General features: G+C 41.7%; 1 protein-coding gene across 2 annotated transcripts in view; it reads right to left on the reverse strand.

Annotated features, from left to right (window-relative positions):
- Positions 1 to 5,541, reverse strand: part of KANK1 (KN motif and ankyrin repeat domains 1) — a 182,549-nt gene extending 177,008 nt beyond the window's left edge. For both annotated transcript variants that reach the window (XM_034647435.1, XM_034647433.1), the window contains exon 1: positions 5,446 to 5,541. The gene's annotated coding sequence lies outside the window, so the exon portion shown is untranslated. The remainder of the gene's footprint in view (positions 1 to 5,445) is intronic.
- Positions 5,542 to 6,000: the final 459 nt, after the last annotated feature.

Raw genomic sequence — 6,000 nt, forward strand, 5'->3', positions numbered from 1 at the left:
AAGGTCATATTCTGCCGGGGGAGACGGACAATAAACATAATAGGCGAGTTACATAACGTGCTATTATGCTACGGGGAAAAGGACAAGGAAGGACTCAGGGGGTGAAGGGTGGCAGGAGGAGGCTGATTTCAATTCTGAATAAATAGTCAAGGGACTGAGATGGTGACACGGGAGCAAGCACTCAGCATGACCACACAGGCATGACTGAGGAAGACCAACGAGGCCAGCGCTGTCAAGCAAGGGAGGGGGGCGAGTACAGGAGAGGAAGTTCTAGACTACCAAGGGACCAGGTCAAAAGATTTCCAGAGTTCACTGTAAAAACTCTTCCTCTTATGCAAACAGGAAGCCAACAGAGGGTTTGAGCAGAGAAGGGCCATCATCTGACCTTGTTTTTAAAGAGAACTGCTGCTGAGAATGGATCGCAAGGATGGAAGCAGGGAGACCAGTTATGAGGCTACTGTGGTAATCCCAGCGAGAGAGGGTGGTGGAAATGGGGAGGAGGAAGATTCTGGGTAAATTCCTAAGGCAGAGTCAGCAGAATTTGCTAATGAACTGGAGCGGGAGAGAACGGAGAGTGAAGAGGAACACACGGTTTTAAGGTCTTGCCAACAATGGAAATAGGAACGGCTGTGGGGAAAACAAGTTTGGGGACAAAGCAGGAATTCTGTCGTGACCACACTGAGGTGGCCACAGGAGACATCCGGTTGGAGACGGGAGGACGCAGTTGGACATACAAGCATGGAGCTGGGTGAAAAAGGCAGAGCTGGAGAAATCAATGTGAGACTCACCAGAATATTAACAGTACCTGAAGCCATGAGATTAGATGACATCACCGAGGGAGTGAGAGTCTAGAGAAAAGAAGAGATCAAGGACTGAGCCCTAGGGCCCTCCAAAAATCAAGGAGATGAAGAACCAGCAAAGGAAAGGGAAAAGGAATGGCCAGTGAGCAAGGAGGAGAACAGCAAGTGTACAAAAACTTTAATACGAACATGCTGTATATTGTCCATCAATAACAGCAAAGGGTTAGTGTGAAGTCAAAGTTCAGGGAAAGCACTTCTTTGAGAAGCCACAGCACAGCAGGTGCTTAGCTTCTGGCCAGTTCTGGCTTGACCACCAAGAGCTGTCAGCACCAAGGGAGGGCAGTGAAGGGAGAGCCAGAGTAGGTCACAAGCGTAGGTCAGGAGACCACAGACAGGCACACACTCCTGGCCCAAGGAGTGTATCAGAGTTTGCACAGTGACCTGGGTCAGATGTCAAAGTAGCTCATTGGAAAATACCAACTCCAAATCCAAAGTCAGTGTGCAGCCCCTTCCGGAGCTGTTCCTGCCCACGTGCCATTTATACCGCGGCCTCCTGCTGGTTTCATCCCACTCTCAGTCCTGGGCCTGCACCGCAGACCCCACATACACCACGAGCCCCTTCCTCATTAGCGAAAGGGCCCCGCCAGAGTCTCTTGCCTAGAGTCTGAGTACAAGGGCCAGAGACCCCAGCAACCCCTGAGCGCACACCAGTGAGAACAACAAGGGAGACAAAGGGCACAGAAAGGGGTTACACCCCCTTCATATACATTTAAGGGTCCTCTTAAAATGTTTGAATGCACCAAGTAAGCATACTCTATGTATTTATATCCAACCTCGTTCCAAAAAGGGCTTCAGGCAACTTTCAAAACTAGCCTGAACTATATTTACCTTAATTTTAAAAAGAGAAGAAAAATATCAAATTCAGAACAAGGGAAAATACAACGGAATAGTAAACAAAGTCTAAATTCGTTAGGAAAAATGACAATCAAGCTGTCCATGGTTGTTTAACAGTAGAATACACATTTGGCCAACGCAATAAGGAAATTACAGCCTCATACAATTTATTTATTTTGTTCAATAAATCAACATCGTCCAATATTAGGGCCTAGGGGAACTTTTCTTTTTTCTCTTTTTTAAAGATTTTATTTATTTATTCGACAGACATAGAGACAGCCAGCGAGAGAGGGAACACAAGCAGGGGGAGAGGGAGAGGAAGAAGCAGGCTCATAGCAGAGGAGCCTGACGTGGGGCTCGATCCCATAACTCCGGGATCACGCCCTGAGCTGAAGGCAGACGCTTAACCGCTGTGCCACCCAGGCGCCCCCTAGGGGAACTTTTCTAATGCTTCTTCATAAAAGGGCCACTGAGAGGCATGAGAGAGATGCACTGTGTTAAGGTTTCCCGTGGGCATTCCTTAAACCATTTCCTATCCTTCAATAATGCGAGCTCAGGACATAACACATGCCAACTTGATAAGAGAAATTACAGGGAAAGGAAAAGCAGCAACACAACTACCCAATATTTGGATGGGAATGGTGTGCAAAATCCTTTAGGATTTCATAAATGGACACTATTTCTCAAAAACAAGTTTTCATTTATACTTGGGGCTGATTAAGTGTTACCCATTGAGGACTGATCCACTTACCTTAAAAGCCAACCAATTAGAGGTAATAATACTGTGTTATTTGAAAGTTGCAGAGAGTAGGTCTTAAAGTTCTCATCACACCAAAAGACCCATGAAAAGATGCTCAACATCACTCAGCATCAGGGAAATACAAATCAAAACCACAATGAGATACCACCTCGCACCTGTCAGAATGGCAAATTCAACAACACAAGAAACAACAGGTGTTGGTGAGGATGTGGAGAAAGGGGGACCCTCGCGCACTGTTGGTAGGAATGCAAACTGGTACAGCCACTGTGGAAAACAATGTGGAGGTTCCTCAAAAAATTAAAAATAGAAATACCTTAAGATCCAGTAATCATACTACTGGGTATTTACCCAAAGGATACAAAAAACACCAATTCAAAGGGATACAAGCATCCCTGGGTTTATTGCAGCATTATTTACAACAGCCAAATTACGGAAGCCACCCAAGTGTCCATCCACAGATGGATGGATAAAGAAAACGGGACACACAACAGAATATTACTCAGCCATACAAAAGAATGAAATCTTGCCATCTGTAACAACATGGATGGATACAGGGAGTATCATGCTCAGTGAAATAAGTGTCAGAGAAAGACAAATCCCCCATGATTTCACTCATATGTGGAGTTTAAGAAACAAATGCACAAAGGAAAAAAAAAAACACAGACAAATCAAGAAACAGACTCTTAACTATAGAGAACAGACAGATGGCTACCAGAGGGGAGGTGGGCAGGGCCATGGGTGAAATAGGTGAAGGGGATTAAAGAGTATATTTATCATGATGAGCACTGAGTAATGTATAGGATTGCCGAATCACTGTATTGTACACCTGAAACTACTCTAACATGGTATGTTAACTAACTAGAACTAAAATAAAAAACTTTAATTAAAAAAATAAAAGTTCTCATCACAAGGAAAAAATTTGTAGCTATGTGTGGTGATGGATGTTAACTAGAGTTATTGTGGTGATCATTTCGCAAAATATACAAATATCGAATCATTATGTTACACGGCTAAAATTAACATAATGCTTATGTCAATTATATCTCACATTTTTAAAAAATCAACCAATCAGAAGAAGTCTCAGCATTCTTATAAAAATTACAGAAACTAAGGACGCCTGGGTGGCTCAGTCGGTTAAGCAGCTGACTCTTGATTTTGGCTCAGGTCATGATCTCAGGGTCATGAGATTGAGCCCCGTGTGTGGTTTCCTACTCACCAGAGATTCTCTCTCTCTTCCTCTCTTTCTGCCCCTCCCCCACAACTCATGCACATATTCTCTAAAATAAATAAATCTTTTTAAAAATTTTCTTATTTAAATTCAATTAATTAACATATAGTGTATTATTAGTTTCAGAGGTCGAAGTCCGTGATTCCTCAGTTGCATATAACACCCAGTGCTCATTACATCACGGGCCCTCCTTAATGCCCATCACCCAGGTACCCCATCCCCCACCCACCTCCCCTCCAGCAACCCTCAGTTTGATGCCTATAGGTAACAGTCTCTTATGGTTTGATAAAATCAGACAGGGAAACAAATCATAATAGCCTCTTAATAGGAAATGAATAAATCTAAAAAAAAAAAAAATAAAGGAACTATGCAAGACTCTTGCCTAAACAGATGGTCCCCACTCCACAAAAGGCTGTGAGGGTGAAGCTGTAAGAATGGCCAAGATTCCCTGCCTGCCCCCCAAAAAGGGCTCTAAACCTCCCCAACATGGAGATGGGAGAATAACCACTCAAGGCACTGAAGTTTTATACCTCATAGTAAGTACAATTGCAATTTGCCATCTTTCTTCAAAGGGCTCTGATTTTGTCCTTTTTCAACACTAAGGCAAGAAATTCTCCAGTAAGGATATTAGCAACAGCTAAGCAATTTCACTTTTGAAAGAAAAATACCAGGACAGATTCACTAAGCCCTAATAAATTTTAGTTTTTCCAAAAGGCTCATCTCTATTATTGTCTTTACAGTGTCATCCACCTTTGAGTGGCTGCCAAAACCATATTAATTCAGGCAATTAAACCAAAGACAATCGACCAGTAAGATAGCAATAACACATAGAAAATCAAGATATAAAAGTTGAGAGACTAAGAAAAATAATTTCTTGTTTAAATTCAGATCTAGATCCTTAAGAAACAATGAGTGGAAAGTTACCAAATTGTGGGTATGGCTCTCCAACTCATAAAAGATTAATCAGTCCGGTATAAAAACTAGACCCTGTTTTCCATATGTAGGCAAATTTCTGAAGCATAACTTCTTCAAAACAAACCCCAAAATACAGATGTAATCAATCTAAATGCTGTTTCTGAATCAGCATCCAGGCCATTAAACCACTTAGAATTAAATATAGTTTTCCATTGTGGTAGATTATACTGTTGTTTCAATTATCTGCTGCCCTCCCTATAAAAGGAACAGACTTCCCATTGTCATGTGACTTACAGTGTCTCCAGATGGAAGAATTCATACATTTCCCTACTCCGCTGTTGGGAGGCTTAGCCATGTGACTTGCCATAGCCAACCGAATGTGAGAAGCAACAGACACACAAACAGAAGCATTAAGAGGCGTGAATGGATGCATCATTCCCTTTCTCACCCGCTACCATGTCCCAGAGTGGGGTTGCTTGTTCAACCTGGATCTGGAGCTAGAATACAGAAGACCTTTGGAGCAGAGCCACAGCTGTCATGTAATGTGAACAAGAAATTAAAACGTTGTTTTAGGTCACTGAGCATCATGTAGCCTAAGCTGAAAGATGAAATCATCACTTCTTTAAGAAAAAAAATGTTTTAATGATCAGTGGAATAATTAATACCTTAGGACAACTTAATGAATGCAGAAAGACATGTAGGTCTTACCGCCAGTGAATTTCCATACTAACCATCTGCACAATATACATAATAAACTGAAAATAGTGTCTTTTTCTAATTAAAGTTTTTACCTTATAAATATGTGCTTTAGAAAGAGAGGGAAAACTTAAGTTACTTGTTTGACTGACCTTTAGAAGACCTTGTTGAGAACAACGGTAGGTTCAAAGAAGATAAGGTTCAACAGCTCACCCTTCCACAGGCATGTAATTAATCTCTACCTGATGGGGGGATAAAACAAGAATCAAGGTTATAAACTTAACCGGCAAACCAGTCTCCCAGCAAAACAAGGAAATGGAATTCTCTGGGATTTTATGGGACGTAGAAATTAATCCCCCCAAAAATCCAGGTTCATTTTAGCCTTTTTGTATTAGCCTCTGCCTGGAAATCTTACCAATATGAATATCTGATGATGCAAATAGTTTTTTAAAAGAGCAAATAAAACATAGCTTGTTGTAAATTACTAGATCTCTCAAACTGTTTTCTAGAAGCCAAAGAAAAACAGTGCTTAAAGATTCTTCTCATAGCTACTCTGATGAAAACATACAGCAATTCTTTTAAAAACTTCACTGCTAAAAGAAAAATTCAGCACCATCTCTTGCTCATTTGTGATGGGGTTTTGGCAAGCTGGATGCCCAGAGAAACTCCTAACACTTACCAGGACTAAGCTGATCGTAGAGAGTGGG

This window comes from Ailuropoda melanoleuca, chromosome 17, assembly GCF_002007445.2.
Source record: "Ailuropoda melanoleuca isolate Jingjing chromosome 17, ASM200744v2, whole genome shotgun sequence".
Taxonomy (NCBI): Eukaryota; Metazoa; Chordata; class Mammalia; order Carnivora; family Ursidae; genus Ailuropoda; species Ailuropoda melanoleuca.